This window comes from Heloderma suspectum, chromosome 3 (genome assembly GCF_057233095.1).
Source record: "Heloderma suspectum isolate Gila_16-S chromosome 3, 16-S_ref, whole genome shotgun sequence".
Lineage (NCBI taxonomy): Eukaryota > Metazoa > Chordata > Lepidosauria > Squamata > Helodermatidae > Heloderma > Heloderma suspectum.
In genome coordinates this window covers 185,571,275-185,588,640 of record NC_139460.1, presented here as the reverse complement: position 1 = coordinate 185,588,640, position 17,366 = coordinate 185,571,275, and positions in this window count along the sequence as shown.

Sequence of the window (17,366 nt, the reverse complement as noted above, 5' to 3'; positions counted from 1 at the left end):
GTTTTCTGCCCAGCGCTCCAGTCTATCCAGATCACTTTGAATTTTGTTTCTGTCTTCCAAAGTATTAGCTATCCCGCCCAATGTTGTGTCATCTGCAAATTGGATAAGCATTCCCTGCACCTCCTTCTCCAAGTCATTAATAAAAATGTTGAAGAGCACTGGGCCCAGGACTGAGCCCTGCGGTACCCCACTTGTTATCTCTCCCCAGTTTCAGAAGGTCCCATTGATAAGCATTCTTTGAGTCCGATTCTGTATCCAATTGCGGATCCACCTGCTAGTTGTTTCATCGAGCCCACTTTGAGCTAGTTTGCTCATCAGGAGATCATGGGGCACTTTGTTGAAAGCTTTGCTGAAGTCGAGGTATAGTATGTCTACTGCATTCCCACGATCCACAAGGGAGGAGACTTGATCAAAAAATGAGCTCAGATTCATCTGGCAGGATTTGTTCTTGACAAATCCATATTGGTTTCGAGTCATCACTGCATTGTTTTCAAGGTGCTTACAGATGGATTGCTTTAGAATCTGCTCCAGAATGTTCCCAGGGATTGATATCAGACTGACTGGTCTGTAGTTCCCAGGTTCCCCCTTTTTACCCTTTTTGAAGATAGAGACAACATTAGCCCTCCTCCAGTGCCTCCTCCATGGGGCACTTCACCCGTCCTCCATGATTTCTCAAAGAGAATAGCCAGTGGTTCTGAGAGTTCTTCTGCCAGTCCCTTTTTACTCTAGGATGCAGTTCATCTGGCCCTGGAGATTTGAACTCATTCAAAGTAATTAGGTGTTTCTTGACTATATGCCTATCGATCTCAAGCTGCATTCCTCCCCCTTCAGCCTGTACTTTGCCTTTGCCAGGGGGTCATAGACTCTCTTTTGGGAGAAGACTGAGCCAAAGTAGGAATTGAGCACCTCTGTCTTTTCTTTGTCATCTGTTATCATTTTGCCATCCTGATTTAATAGCTGAACCAGCATTTCTTTCCTCTGTCTTTTACTATGCATGTATCTGAAGAAAGCCTTTTTGTTGCTTTTAGCATCCCTCGCTAACCTCAGCTCCTTCTCAGCTTTAGCCTTCCTGAAGCCATCCCTGCAATTCTGTGCTACCTGCCTGCACTCTTCCTTTGTTGCTTGGCCTTCTTTCCACTTCCTATATGTGTCCTTTTTTGTTTTCAGGTCATCTCTAAGCTTTTTGTTCTTCTGTTGTCTTCCCCCTTTTCTTCTTGTTGGAATTGTTTGTAATTGTGCCTTGAGAATTTCCTTTTTTAAAAGCTCCCACCCATCTTGGACTCCTTTTCTTGTTAGAGTTGCTTGCCATGGGACCTTACTGATCATTGTTCTAAGTTTATTAAAATCAGCTTTCCTAAAATTCAGGGTATGCATTTGACTACACTCGGCTTTTGCTTCCCTTAGAACCAAGAACTCAAGAATAACATGGTCGCTTTCCCCCAGAGTTCCTGTAACTGCTACTTTATCCACTAAGTCATCTCTGTTGGTTAGGATCAAGTCAAGGATAGCCAATCCTCTAGTTCCTTCCTCTACTTTCTGTAGGAGGAAGTTATAGGAGGAAGTTCCACACAAGTCAGGAATTTCCTGGAGGGGCCATGTTTTGCAGAATTTGTCTCCCAACAGATATTGGGGAAATTGAAGTCCCCCATTACTACTACATCATGCTTCCTTGAAACATTGGCTATTTGCTTTTCAAAAGTGCCACCCTCATCTTCTCCTGGATTGGGTGGCCAGTAATAGACTCTGACCACCAGGTTCCTTTTATTCTTTGTTCCATTTATTTTGATCCAGATACTCTCGATGGGGCTACCAAGCTCATCCTCCTGTATTTCTGTGCAGAGATATGTATTTCTCACATACAGTGCAACCCCACCTCTCTTTCTGTTCCTCCTGTTCTTTTTGAACAAGTTATATCCTTCAACTGCTGTATTCCAGTCATGAGAGTCATCCCACCAAGTCTCAGTTACACCTATCAAGTCATAATTTCCCTCTTATATTAAGAGTTCAAGTTCGTTCTGTTTGTTTCCCATACGCTGGGCATTAGTATATAGACATCGAAGACCATGTGCTTCATAGTCTGGCTTTCTTCCTACATGTTTCTGAAGACTATTATTTGGGCGCTATTAGAGCTGTTAATAGTTCTGAAGACTATTATTGGGCGCTATTATCTCTCCGTTGTGGTGCATGAGCCTTCGTCCATTGTTTCCCCCAACTTTACATCTCCCTTCCCCGTCGGATTCAGTTTAAAGCCCTCCTGATTAAGTTCTTCATGCGGTGGCCAAACACATTCTTCCCAGCCATTGTGAGGTGCAACCCATCCCTTGCCAACAGCCCATCTTCCAGGAAGTATAGCCCGTGGTCCCAGAATGCATATCTCTCACACCAGCACCACCTTCGTAGCCAGTCATTCACCCAGAGTATTTTTCTTTCTCTTTCTATCCCTCTTCTAACTACTGGAAGGATGGATGAGAAAACTATCTGGGCCCCAAAGTTCTTGAGTTGCCTTCCCAGAACTTCAAAGTTTGATGTGATTTCTTCATAGCTCTGCTTGGCGGTATCATTTGTTCCCACATGGATGTGAAGAAAGGGATACCTGTCAGTGGGCTTTATGAGTGCAGGCAACCTTTCAGCCACGTCTCTAATTCATCCTCCCGGGAGACAACATACCTGGCGAGTCCATGGGTCTTCTCGACATACTTGGGCTTTGATCCCACACAGCAAGGAGTCTCCCACTATTACTACTCTTCATTTCTTCTTTTTGTACGTCTGGGTTTCATCACTTCTGCTTGATTGACCTTCAGCCTCTTGCTCACTCTCATGCAGGTTCCCTTGTAATTCTTCCTCTGCAGGCTGACCTCCAGTCTCATCCTCAAATACCTGGAATTGGTTCCACAACTCGACTGCTTCCACTGGTGCAGAGTGGCATCTAGTTCTTCTCCTGTCACCCTTTTCCAAGGAGTATCCTCTACTGCATTTTCCTCACCTCAGCATTTCCCACTTCTGCCTCAGCTTGCTGTTGCTCTTCAAGATTCTGGTCTTCACTTTGCTGCTGTAGTTCCACCATTCTGCCCAAGAACCCTTTGTGTTCTCTTACTCCACGGAGGGTTGACAGTCACCGCTCCAGTCCTCTTACTTTTTCTTCCAGCAGAGTGATCAACTTGCAGTTGTTGCAGGTGTAGGCCATGTTGTTCTCAGGCAAGAAAACAAACATTGCACACACCTTGCAGCTCACCGCCACTGGAGAGTCTTGTCCTTCCATAATCTCTTTTCCCTTTTTGTGTCTAGCTTTCTGATTATAATTCGTAGTTTTACCCTTCCTATTTCCATCTTAATTATTTGTCTCTCCGGACTGTGACATTGCAGCAGATCAGCAAATGATTATGGGTGGGGATGGAGGGTGGGATTCACAGAGTTACAATTAACAGTAGTCAATGTTTATTCTTAACGTTAAGTGGATTCTACTTCCAGAAATAACATTTGGGAAGAGAGGGAGTTCTTCCTCCACCCACGTCACAACTCTCATGCATAGGGCCTGTTCAGATGCACATTGGGGAAGGGCGGTTAGGCTAACCATGGTGCATGGTGGTTACCACTAATCATTGTGAGTGCTTCTGCCACACGTGCAGGTAACCATGTTCTGCAATGTGGTTAGACTAACCATTCTCTAACCTCCATCCTTCCGGAACCTTTAGTCCTCTAGATGGGTGGCCATCAGAGGTGCAGTGGTGTTGGGTCGCGCTGGGATGAAGACCCGGGGCTGTTTTTAGAGCCAGGTCGCGGCTGGGTCCCTCCCACTCCCAGCCTACAATTGTGGGGCAGGCGGCTGGAAGAGCCTGAGTTCCTGTTGTGAGCGGGGCGGACGCTGCTGCTGCTGCTACAGCAGCTACTCATCGCAAAGCTCCAGGCATGGGGCAGGAAGAACCACGAATTCCCCCCTCACCTGGCCTGAAAGGCCACCTGGGCAAGGCAGCCTTGCCTGGCAAAAGGTTAATTTACCCTCTCTTGCAGCCCGCCTTTTCTCTCACTCCCAGACGGAGAGATGGAAAAGCTGCCGCCACGCCTGCACCTGCGCAGTCGCCATCCGGTTTCAGGGAAGGGTGGGAGCACGTGGGCCAGGCTAAGTTGCTTGCTGGAGATGCTGGCTGTGATCATCAATCCCGTGCCCCCAACAAGCCTAGCCAGAGCAGCGGCGGCAACCCAGCACACAGACACCACAACGCGCTGGAGAACACACTGGCTGTCAGACTCAGATAGGTCAGTTCAGTCAGCTTGTTGGGGGTGGGGTGGGGTGGGGTGGGGTGGGGTGGTGGCAGCCGAAAAAGGCAGCGGGGTAGGGCGTGGGGGGGCAGAGAGAAGAAGGAGGAAGTCTATATGAGTAGAAAATAAATGAAATTTTAAAAATTAAATTAAAGGGATAAGAAATAAAAAGTAAAGGTGTCCCCAACCAGTCGTGTCCGACTCTAGGGTGTTGGTGCTCATCTCCATTTCTAAGCCGAAGAGCCAGCGCTGTCTGAAGACGCTTCCGTAGTCATGTGGCCGGCATGACTGAACACCGAGGTGCACGGAACGCTGTTACCTTTCTCGCCGAAGCGGTACCTATTTATCTACTTGCAATTTCTTGCTTTCGAACTGCTAGGTTGGCAGAAGCTGGGACTGAAGCCGTCACGCAGCACTTGGGTCTCGAACTGCTGTCCTGCTGACCTTCCGGTCTGCAATTCAGCACTTGGGTCTCGAACTGCTGTCCTGCTGACCTTCCGGTCTGCAATTCAGCATCTTAACCACTAAGCCACCGCGGCCTACTAAGCTACTACGGCCTAAGGATAAGAAATACCTGGGAATAAACCCCATTGAAATCTATATGCTTACTTCCAAGAAGACATGTACGTGGATATTGGGAGCCCTGAAGCAGCGGCTGCCTCTCCTGCCTCCACGCAGCTCTGGGCAGGGGCCACAGAACTTCTCTCACCCAGCCTTTCCCAAACTTGTGCCGTCCAGATGTGTTGGACAGCAAATCCTATCATCCCCCCTCCCAGCCAGCATAGCCAATATGCTGCGTGGAGCCAATGGGAGTTGTTGTCCAGCAAATCTGGAGGGCGCCAGGTTGGGGAAGGGCGGCTCCAGCCTCCCACATTACCAGCAACCCTAATGGTCTTATAATAAATTTGTTAAGAAAAGCAGCTTTTCTCTTGTTCTCCCTCTACAGACACACACACACACACACACATTTCCTCCATATATTTGCTTTGTGCTTACTTGTGAGTAAGTCCCCATACCTGAGACCTAAAGCTCCATGGCCATGAGGCGTTATTCTATCCATATGATAGGGTTACTATTTTATCTGAGGTTGAAAAGAAATATCACTGTTGTCCATATAATATGTATTATTTATTTAATTAATTGATTGGATGTATAGTCAACTTCATCCCAAAGGCTCAGGGGAGGAGGGCTGGTAACAATATGCTAATTAATCTACTTTATCTTTCCCTGTTACTGGTCACCAAAAGACAGTTTGAATAAAACATGTCTTCAGCTGCTTCCAGAAGATGCACAGACTCTGGTGTTTACAATATATGTGGTACTTTACAGAGAATCATAAGCAAAGAAGTCAGGTCTCTGCCCCTAGAAGCTTACAACCTACATTTAAAATTAATTTGTAATCTAAAGTTACATAGCTGTTTGAAACTTAATTTTTGATTATATAAGCTATTATCATCATCAGCATTATATTCTCCTTTTTCCTCACACCATTTAGATATAATGTGCCTTTAGGAAGTAAGGGTGTGGAGATGTGAATGGTCTAGACCCTTGTCCTCTTGAACATGTGCTTCAATTGTTTTGTACCTCTTATTAAAAAATACACATAAAGCTGATTTACATACCCTTAACTGAGGTTTGTTTATGGTGGGGGACCTCATTACTGCATCACCCTTAAAACTCCTGATGTTTAAACTTGTTCTTGGCAGTTCTCCAAACTATACCCCAGTACCAGCAGCCAGAGCCAGCTAGAGCACCATCCTATCCCACTCCCACAACCCCAAGGCAGCAGATGAGAACAGGGCCACACCAGCTCCCTCAGTAAGTGTGTTTAGGATTGGTGCCTTTTTGTGCTTTATGGTGGGGCAGGGTAGGGTGGGGTGGGGTGGGGTGGGGCCGGGCTGGAGAAATGTTATGGAAAAGTTTCTTTCACATCTTGATGAACATGAAAAAGAGGAGGCAGTGGGTGGTACAAATGAGAAGCAAGATGATGTCTTGTTCAGCTACTGAATTATTAATATTCATTGTAAGAGTTGGTTTGTGCCAGTTTTTAGGATTTATCACACAGTCCTATGTGTGTTTACTCAGAAGTCAGTCCCACTATGTTCAGTTGCCAACTGGGCTTTCTCCCAGGTAAGTGTTCATAGCACTGCGGCCTTAGCTGCCTTCCCAAGATCTCTGTAAATTTAATTCGAAATAAACACCCATTGGATTGCACTGTTAATTCTTGAACATTAATTTCTACACTAAGCGGAATTGCCAAATGCAACCTGCTCTGTCAGCTACCATTTTTGGTACAAGGGTGGCATGTACCTGGGCAAACAAACCCCGGTGGAGGGAAGGGAAACAGAAAAGAATCAGTTGCGGGGAGGGGAGAAAGAAGGTGTGTGTGTGTATGTGTGGTTCAATCCAGCTGGGTGCGTGGACGTTTCTGTTGTGGGATGGGAGAGATATAATGAAGGAGCTTAAGAAAGGCTAATAGGTAATGTTGGGGCGCTAAGGGAGTATGCAAGGGGGCTGTTTAAATGAGAAGGGATCTGTCCGTGAGGGCTGAGTTGAGAGGGTGAAACTTCCATAGAGTATCATATTTTGAAAACCTAAAATGTTTGTGTTTGTGTTTGAGTGAGTCAGTGGGTGAGAAAGATTGAAACCCCTGCATTTTTTCTCAGACATCCAATTGAAATACCGCTCACTGCCTTACTCTCAGCTGCACTGTTTTTGGATCCCAGTTGAAAGTGGTATATCTTACAAAGTTGTACAATCTTAGAAGGGGGTATGGCTGTGACTGTCACAAAGGGACCCTGCACTGCTGAATTTGCCACTACACTACTGGTGGCTGTGCATCCTTTGCACTGCCGGCCATTTTGGTGCTCCTTCTTTGGCTGCTTTTGCCACAGAGCTCTATGGAAGTTGTCAATTAACCACAGAGGCATGCCAGACGTCACGATAAGCCATGGTAGAGCCCACTAACCATCTTGCAGTAAGTGGTTAGTGAATGTGGTTAGTCTGTGGTTAATAAACTACCATGGTTGGGAAAGATGCCAGTTCAGAGGTCACGTGCTAAGCCAACATTGTTAGCTTAAAACTCTTACCTGTTATGGCTATGTTATGGCCCAGAGTGTGGTTTTTTAATTGAGAGAGGTTGCTGCCCTAATTTGCAAAACTCAAATTAGTGTTTAAGAAACCAGAGGAGACATAGTACTAGGAAGTAAAATTTTGGAGAGTTTGGTGTTGGGAGAGGTTTTCCATTTGGGGAAATTACTTTTATGCACATTTCCTGGGTATGAAGAGTTACTCATCTTGAATGGCTAACTGCAGTAAATACTGCTAATGTTATTTATTTAACAACTACAAAAAGATAGAGACCTGGAGGATGCTTGCAAAAACCAAGGGTTTGGTGGAACACTGGTTGAAGAACAATGAGTTAAGATATCTGTTTTATTCAGTATCCTACTATTATAACACCTGAAAATTCTACAGACTGTAAAAACAAGATGTTTTGAAAACTGTTTGAAAATTGACATGAAGAATCTGCTTGGTGGTGGAATTTCACCAGATTTCTCATACATACATACATACATGTATATATATGAAGAATGGCTGTTTATAGCAGTTTAAAGATTTTGCAAGTCTGCAAGAGGTCAGTGTCCTTTGTTTCTTTCCATTTGTTTCTGCTGACCCAAAACATGTGTACACTTGTTTCCTTTTGCAGGTGTAGATTATTATTTTTCTTTCCCTCCCCCATGCCATTTCTCTTTGGAAGATATGGGGGCAGGGGGACAAATATTCCAACCCATTACTGTTACTGGAGTTATATTCAATTTACAGTTGGGCCTGTGTTAAGGCCCGACTGTAAACTAAACATTCTGCCATGTTGAGGGGTAAAGGGGGGGGGCTCATTCTAACCATTATAAAATTGCGAAGGTTTAATCAAACTTTCTGAAATGTTCAGGTGCTAGAAATAAGTGTTTATTTTACATACCCTGGAAATTTCGGGAAGATTGGTGAAATTTTGAGGGAGAAAGAACAGTTTAGGGTTCAATCATATGCATGTTTAGACAGAAAAACGTCTTACACAGCTCCCAGTATTTCTCAGCCAGCCATGCCTGTTGGGAAATGCTGGGAGTTATAGGACTTTTTTTTCCTTTCTAAATATGTATAGGATTGTGCCCTTAAGGACATTTTGTTTTTTTTAACAAACCCTTCTGTCAGAAGTGACTTTCACAAATATATTGGCCACCTTTTTTTAGTCACGATTTCTGAATAGATCAAGGGGCTCCCAGCTAAATCACTGATGAGTTTCTATTCTTATCTTGGAAGTGGTGGAAAACTTTTTTCTTCAAAGGTAAATTTCATAGTTTTAATAAGCTTAAAAAAAAAAAAGTCACTGGGACTAAAGATAAGCCTGGGAATGCTCAGAAGCTCTCCCTCTTTCCCTCCCCAATCACAGCTGATTTAGAATGGTGAGTGGGGGGAGACTGCCTTTACCACATATAGCTGTGAAGGAAAAAGAGAAGGTGATGCTGTTTGATGGGCTGAATCGGTTGGGAAAGACAGATGGGTGGAGAGGGTAGCCCCAATTCTGCTGGGAAACTGGCAGTGAGGATTATCCTTGCATGCCTCCCCCCCTCCAGCCCCAGGCAGATTCACCCCCACCCACCCAGCCTGCCAAACAGAACTTGATAGAAGCTGGGAGTAATGTACATTGATTAGAGCAACAATGCTGTGTGAGGCTTGAGTGCTGGGGAGTGATACAGAGGGGAAGGGGACCACTTCACTTGCCTCTAGGAAAGGGTGACAGAAATTCAACTGGGAACGATGGCAGTACCATCTCTATGAAACGTTTGGGATGGGCCAGATGAACATCTGCCTGCCTTGATAGGAGTGGTGAGGACTCCTTGAGTTCTACTTAAGGGAGTAATGTACAGTGGCTAGAACAATGGTGTAAAAGCCTTGAGTCCTTTGGCATGATAAAAGGGGAAACTTCAGTTGCAGGCTGGTTTCCTAGCAGATTCAGCCCCTTGCCAAGCACCTGTTTCGCAGGCTGGTGGGGCGCTCCGCCCTAATTCTGCTGGGAAACTAGCATGCAAGGTAGAAGCCTAAGTGAAAAAGACATTCAAGGAAACTAGCAATTTTGGAAAGCAGTTAAACCTGAAGCACCAGACCATCCCTACTTGGAGGAAAAATGGAATGATAAATCATAAAATATACATTTTAATTATTTTATTAATTATTAATTTACTTATTTTATTTCTGTGCATCCCAATACTAATGCATTTTTAAAAAGTGTCACTGATTATAATGGACTTTCATTTTATTTACAGTGCAAAGATGTGTGTCTACTTAGAAGCAAATCCCACTGAGTACAATGGGGCATATTCCCAAGTAAGTGGGCATAGGATTTCAACCTTGGTATATTATTATTAGAGAGGGCACAACTTCTGAGGCCCATTTATTAATTTAAAAATGGGGTTCAAGTCATAACCCTGGCTTTGATTTTATATTAGATATTGACATGGTGCAAGGTCTAGGCTGCAAGTGGATTGGTTGCCAACTGAATAATATCTGCAGTTCAATTCTTCCATTATACAAAACCATGAAATTCAATAAACAAAAAAACTACAGTTTACAAAAAAAAAGTTAAGGCTATACAGTTTTCAACCAAGCACTAAGAAGCAGGGAAATTGTTAAGAAGAAGCCCCCTTTTAGCGTCCCTCATAATCTTTATGTGTGTCGGGGGGGGGTGCGTTGTGGCACTATGGCAAGACTGAATTACATGAGAGTTCAGTTTCTTATTCTGGATTTGGAACTGCACCATAATGAATGAGTAAACAAAATGAATTTTTTCACCGTGAAGTTCTGTTTCCAGAATTCCTGGATCATTTAGATTATTCTTAGGGATAGCCCCTACTCCATCAGCCAGTAGGCAGGGCCAATGTCTTACAGTCTCCTCCAGTAGAGAGGTATCCCAGAGCTCCAGACCAGTACTAGAAAAGCAGAGAACTCTCAAAGTTTCCTCAAAATAATTACAACTTTATAATGTTCAATGTGACTGTCAAATACTGGAAGACAGAACACAGTAACTATGAATGCTGAAACAGGAAAAAACATCAGAAAAGAGGAAATTAAATCCCAGAAATCTCTGACTACCACCTCTCATGTGCGACAGGGGCAGATGCCCTAGTTTTGTTGTTGTTTATACGTTCAGTCGCTTCCGACTCTTCGTGACTTCATGGACCAGCCCACGCCAGAGATTCCTGTCGGCCATCGCCACCCCCAGCTCCCCCAAGGTCAAGTCGGTCACCTCCAAAATATCATCCATCCATCTTGCCCTTGGTCGGCCCCTCTTCCTTTTGCCTTCCACTTTCCCTAGCATCAGCATCTTCTCCAGGGTGTCCTGTCTTCTCATTATGTGGCCAAAGTACTTCAGTTTTGCCTTTAAGATCATTCCCTCAAGTGAGCAGTCTGGCTTTATTTCCTGGAGTATGGACTGGTTGGATCTTCTTGCTGTCTAAGGCACTCTCAGAATTTTCCTCCAGCACCACAGTTCAAAAGCATCTATCTTCCTTCGCTCAGCCTTCCTTATAGTCCAGCTCTCGCAGCCATAGGTTACTACGGGGAATACCATTGCTTTAACTATGCGGATCTTTGTTGTCAGTGTGATGTCTCTGCCCTTAACTATTTTATCAAGATTTGTCACTGCTCTCCTCCCAAGAAGTAAACGTCTTCTGATTTCCTGGCTGCTGTCAGTGTCTGCAGTAATCTTTGCGCCTAGAAAGACAAGTCTGTCACTGCCTCCACATTTTCTCCTTCTATTTGCCAGTTATCAATCAAGCTGATTGCCATAATCTTGGCTTTTTGAGGTTGAACTGCAGCCCAGCTTTTGCACTTTCTTCTTCCACCTTTGTCATGAGGTTCCTCAGCTCCTCCTCGCTTTCAGCCATCAAAGTGGTATCATCTGCATATCTGAGATCGTTAATGTTTCTTCCAGCGATTTTAACTCCAGCCTTGGCTTCATCAAGCCCAGCACGTCGCATGATGTGTTCTACGTACAGGTTGAATAGGTAGGGTGAGAGTATACAACCCTGCTGTACTCCTTTCCCAATCTTAAACCAGTCCGTTGTTCTGTGGTCTGTTCTTACCGTTGCTACTTGGTCGTTATACAGATTCCTCAGGAGGCAGACAAGATGATTTGGTATCCCCATACCACCAGGAACTTGCCACAATTTGTTATGATCCACACAGTCAAAGGCTTTAGAATAGTCAATAAAACAGAAATAGATGTTTTTCTGAAACTCCCTGGCTTTCTCCATTATCCAGCGGATATTGGCAATTTGGTCTCTAGTTCCTCTGCCTTTTCTAAACCCAGCTTGTTCATCTGGCAATTCTCGTTCCATGAATTGCTGGAGTCTACCTTGCAAGATCTTGAGCATTACCTTACTGGCATGTGAAATAAGTGCCACTGTTCGATAGTTTGAACATTCTTTGGTGCTTCCCTTTTTGGTAAGGGGATATAAGTTGATTTTTTCCAATCTGATGGCCATTTTTGTGTTTTCCAAATTTGCTGGCATATGGCATGCATCACCTTGACAGCATCATCTTGCAAGATTTTAAACAGTTCAGCTGGGATACCATTATCTCCTGCTGCCTTGTTATTAGCAATGCATAAGGCCCATTCAACCTCACTCTTCAGGATGTCCGGCTCTAACTCACTGACCACACCGTCAAATCTATCCCCGATATTATTATCCTTCCTATACAGATCTTCCGTATATTCTTGCCACCTTTTCTTGATCTCTTCTGCTTCTGTCAGGTCCTTGCCACCTTTGTTTTTGATCGTACCCATTTTTGCCTGGAATTTACCTTCGATGTTCCTAATTTTCTGGAAGAGGTCTCTTGTCCTTCCTATTCTATTATCTTCTTCCACTTCCGCACATTGCTTGTTTAAAAACAATTCCTTATCTCTTCTGGCTAACCTCTGGAATTTTGCATTTAATTGGGCATATCTCCCCTTTTCACTGTTGCCTTTTGCTTTCCTTCTTTCTCGGGCTACTTCCAGTGTCTCAGCAGACAGCCATCTTGCCTTCTTGGTTTTCTTTTTCTTTGGGACGTTTTTTGTTGCTGCCTCCTGCCCTAGTACTTCCTTCCAATAACCAATCCTGAAGAATTCAGTCCTGAAGACTGAAGAAGCAGGCACATGCCCTCTGGGAGTTCTGGAAACAGAAATTCACAGTAAGAATTTCATTTTTTCTCCACGATTCCCAAAGGTATGCAATTTAGATTACCCTAAGTGATGTATGAGTGCAGTGTCAAATCCGGGTGGGAGTCCCCTTCCGCAGCACCCTCATTCCAATGGCCACATCAGCGTAGGAGTGCTTATCCACCTTATAGTGCTGTGTAAATGTGTGAACTAAGGCCCATGTAGACACTCCGCAAATTTCCTCCAGAGAGTTTCTATCCCATAGAGTTGCCAATGTGGCCGCCTCCCTGATTGAGCTGTAACTCTTTGAGGGGACTGTTTCCTCAAACTGACATATGCAATCTATATGCACTCCTGGAGCCACCTGGATATGGATGCCCTGGACACCTTCTTCCCCAGCGGAGTCTCTCTAAAGGACACAAACAGAGATTCCAGTGCTCTATGTGAGGCTGTCCTATCCAGATAAAATCTGAGAGCTCGTCTCACATCTAATTTATGCCAGTCCTTCTCCTGATGAAGTATGCACTTAGGACAGAAACACTCTTGCGTTCCTCTGTGAGGTACATCCTGTAGTTGGTTGTGTCCAGGATCACCCCCAGGTGTTCAAGCCTCTGTGTTGGTTCCAAGGAACTGCTCTGCAGCAAAAGGAACTACCTGCGGAGTCTTTGTGAGTGGAAGAGGTTTAGTATTATTGAGAATATGAGGAATGGGGAAGATCAGGGGCCAGATGGTTTTCCTATAGAATGGTATAAGGTGCATTTAGAGTTTTTGACTCACAAGCTTTGTTTGTCTTTATTGTAAAGCTTTTGAATGAGGAACTTTACCAGCATCTTGATTTGATCCTTATATATCAGTTACTCTTAAACCTGGCAAAGACCATACCAAATGTGAAAATTATAGGCCATTTTCTTTAATCCTTTCTTAATTTAATATGGATGCTAAAATATTAATGGCAATTCTTGCTAATAGACTTCAGCATATGATACACATCAGTACATCCTGATCAAGTGGGATTTATTCATCAAAGACAGAGAGTACATAATTTATTTTATATTGTTTTGTTGTGTGCCGTTTGGTTTTAATTTTTGTGAAGAGAGCTTCGGCTATTGGGCACTATAGAAATGAAATAAAAATAAATAAGTAAGTAAGTAAGTAAGTAAGGCTTGTGGTAAATCTGATTGCTTTGAATACTAAAGAATGGATTTGACCACAATTATTTCATTTGATGCTGAGGAAGTGTTTGACAAATTGTACTGGCAGTTTGTTTGTTACTTTGAAAACATTTGGCTTCCTGCAGGCATTTTTAAGATGGATTAGAATTTTCTCTCTCTCTACTGTGTCGCATGTGATGACACATGCTATTCTTTCAATTTTTTTTTGTTTAGAGAGGTGCACAAGGCAAGGCTGTCCTCTTTCTCCCTTGATATTTGATTTTTGCCTAGAACCTTTGGGGTGTGCAGTTAGGTCCTGTAGAGAAAGTTATGGATTTGTGCATGAGCAGGTTGAATATAAAATGGCTTTATATGCAGGTGATTTGTTGTTATTTATCAGTAGGTTAGAGTCTTCTATACCAAAATTAATAAGATGGGGAGAGCAATCCTACGACCATAGACAGTGTCTGGGGGGCCATAGGATTGTTTAGTTTCTGGGCTCTGAGGTCGGAAACAGGGCTCTGACTCTGGAGCCCAGGAATCACACTCCCTGCCCCCTCCCAGCCAGCACAGTTCTGGCTACGTCTCCTTGCTTGGAAACAGAGCATGGAAACGGCAAAAAGAGGCATTCCTGAGGGTGAGGAGGAGACTGGGCTTCTGCCATATGATGTTTCCTATGGCCGTCTCAGCCTCCTTCCCTCCCCCTCTGAAGCACCATTGCTAGATGGGCGAAATCACCCATCCAGCAGAAATACAGGGTGGCTGGAGAGCTGAGGCGAAGATTGCTTCTGTGCTCCAGCCGCCCTGCATTGCATACTTGGCAACCTCTGAGTTTGGAGGCTGCCAGCTATCTTCATATGATTGTGCCCTAATTGATACCTTTGGTACACTTTCAAGTTTTACTATCAATTGGCTAAAATCTGAATTAATGCCTGTATGTAATTGTCAGGGCCTAGCTTCAGCACTGCAGTGGGCCTTGTACGTTATAGCCAGGATTTGACCCTAGAGTCGGACACGACTGGTTGGGGACACCTTTACCTTTTAGCCTGGAAGGGCTTGGGCCTGTTCAGACTCTGAAATGTCAGAATCTGTGTGAACTTATCTCTTTCAATGTTCTCAGAGCAGAGCCAGGGGGAGTCACCAGACTCCCTGTCCACCTGCTGATCTGGCATTGACAGGCAGGGAGGCTGGAAGCTGTCCGTGAGAAGCTGACAGAAGTGGGGTAGGGTTTGAAGAAGGGTTGGCCAGGTCAAAGCGTCGCTGTTGGAGGGCTGAGCAGTGACGCCCTGTTTAGACAGGGGCCTTGCTGAAAGGCTAAAGGCCCTTGTCTGTCAAGGGATCTGTAGGGGGTGTCTTACAGTCATGCCTTCCCTTTTAAGCTGATGCAAAGGCGAAGAGCCTTTGCTAGGGACATCTCATCGTCTTTGCCTGAAGCCTTATCTGTTTGGATCCATCATTGTCTGGGCTTTTGGAGGCACTCTGCACAGGGACTGGAACTTTGGATTGTTAAGGACTTGCCATGACAAGTACTGTGAGACTTTCATAGACATGAACTCTCTTTGCTGTGGATTGTGTGTGTCTGTTGTCAGCTCAGCATACTGGCAGGCTGGGTTTGATCTACAACTTTTCGACTTTCACCTGGACACATGCAGTGTGGAGTTACGAATGAGAAAGCGGTGGCACGGAACTCCCTGCATGTCTGGGTTTACCCTTCCTTTGATCTTGATAGGCTGTGACCATGTGGCCTGGAGTTATCAACAAAATATTCAAAGTTGGACTGTGGGTGTGGTTTGTTTAGGCCCTTCAAGAAGTTATCCCTTGATTGCCTGATGGGTTCATTCCAGGAATGATTCCCTTTCCATGTCTGGGGCTGGAACCCCATGAAAAGATTGCCTGGGTTAGGTACCCAGGAATCCAGAGTCCCTTCCCTTGTGTTCAGAACCGTGGAGAATGACAGTGGAGAAACCACGTTGATGAGGATCTCAGTAATGGTAGTAGTGTTTAGCTTTGAACTGTTCTGGAATTACATGAAGCCTACAGCTACTGACCATCAACGATATGATTTCTGAGGAGTGTAACCATTAAGCTTTTGCTGTGGGATTTCCTGCAATAAAGAAATCTCACTGATTTGGGTGTCTGGTGTCATGGACAGACATGTGCAGATAATCTAATACTTCAACACTCACCCCAACAAACTCTCTAGATGCCATGAGTGATCCAGGCCCAGGCCCAGATGATTCATCAGATGAAGACCCTGACATTACAGAGTCTAAAGACTTGGTGGGAACCTCTGACCCTAGTGAACCTCAGGCAGCTCTAGCATCAGTGGGGAAACTACACTGGGTCCTTCAACAGCAGTGGACCCTGAGAAACCCCCAAACAAGACCCTGAGGACAGTACCTTGCCCGTGGGGTCATAAGAACATAGGAAGAGCCATGCTGGATCAGACCAAAGGTCCATCTAATCCAACATTCTGTTCAACCAGCTGTCGACTAGGAACCTACAAACAGGGCATGAGTGCAAGAGCACCCTCTCACCCATGTTCCCCAGCAATTAGTGTACATAGGCTCACTGCCTCTGGTACTGGTGGCAACACACAGCCATCAAGACTAGTAGCCATTGATAGCCTTTTCCTCCAGAAATTTGTCCACCCCCCTTTTAAAGCCATCCAAATTGGTGGCCATCACTACATGTTGTGGTAGCAAATTCCATAGTTTAACTATGCACTGTGTGAAGAAGTACTTCCTTTTTTCTGCCCTGAATCTCCCACCAATCAGCTTAATTGGGTGACCCCAGGTTCTAGTACTTTGGGAGAGGGAGAAAAATGTCTCCCTATCCACATTCGCCACACCACGCATAATTTTGCACACCTCTATCATGTCTTCCCTTACCCTCCTTTTTTCCAAGCTAAACAATCCCAGCTGTTGTAACCTTCCCTTATAGGGGAGATGCTCCAGCCCCTGATCATCTTAGTTGCCCTTTTCTGTATTTTTTCCAGCTCTACAATATCTATTTTTAGTTGTGGTGACCAGAATTATACACAGTATTCCAAGTATAGTTGCACCATAGATTTGTATAGGGGCAGCATGATATTGGCAATTTTATTCTCAATTCCTTTTCTAATTATGCCTAACACGGAGTTTGCCTTTTTTTACAGCGGCCACACATTGGGTTGACATCTTCATTGAGCTGTCCTCCACAACCCCAAGATCTCTTTCCTGGTTGGTCACCGCTAGCTCAGATCCCATCAGGCTATATTTGAAGGTGGGTCAGAGGAGGAGGCTGAGCATCCGCCCAGCCCTAGAATGTGCCGGTTCCAGAATGCTCCAGCTCCCGAACTGCGGTTGCACTCCTCCTGAAGGATGAGGTTTGTAGCTTGGTGGTCCTCCTGGAGCCATCTTTGTCACTTGAAGCTCAAGTAGCCTCAGTGGCACGGAGTGCCTTCTACCAACTTTGGTTGGCACCCCAGTTATGCCCCCGTTATCTGGACAGGGATAACCTGGCTTCAGTTGTCTATGCTCTGGTAACCGCCAGATGCACTCTACATGGGGCTGCCTTTGAAGATGGTTCAGAAGTTGCAGCTTGTGCAAAATGTGGTGGCCAGAATGATAACAGAGACAAGATGGTCCGACCATATAACACTGATTCTGGCCTCCTTGCACTGGCTGCCTGTATGTTTCCGAGCCCAATTCAAGGTGCTAGTTTTGACCTATAAAGCCTTACACGGCTCGGGACCACAGTACCTGATGGAACGCCTCTCT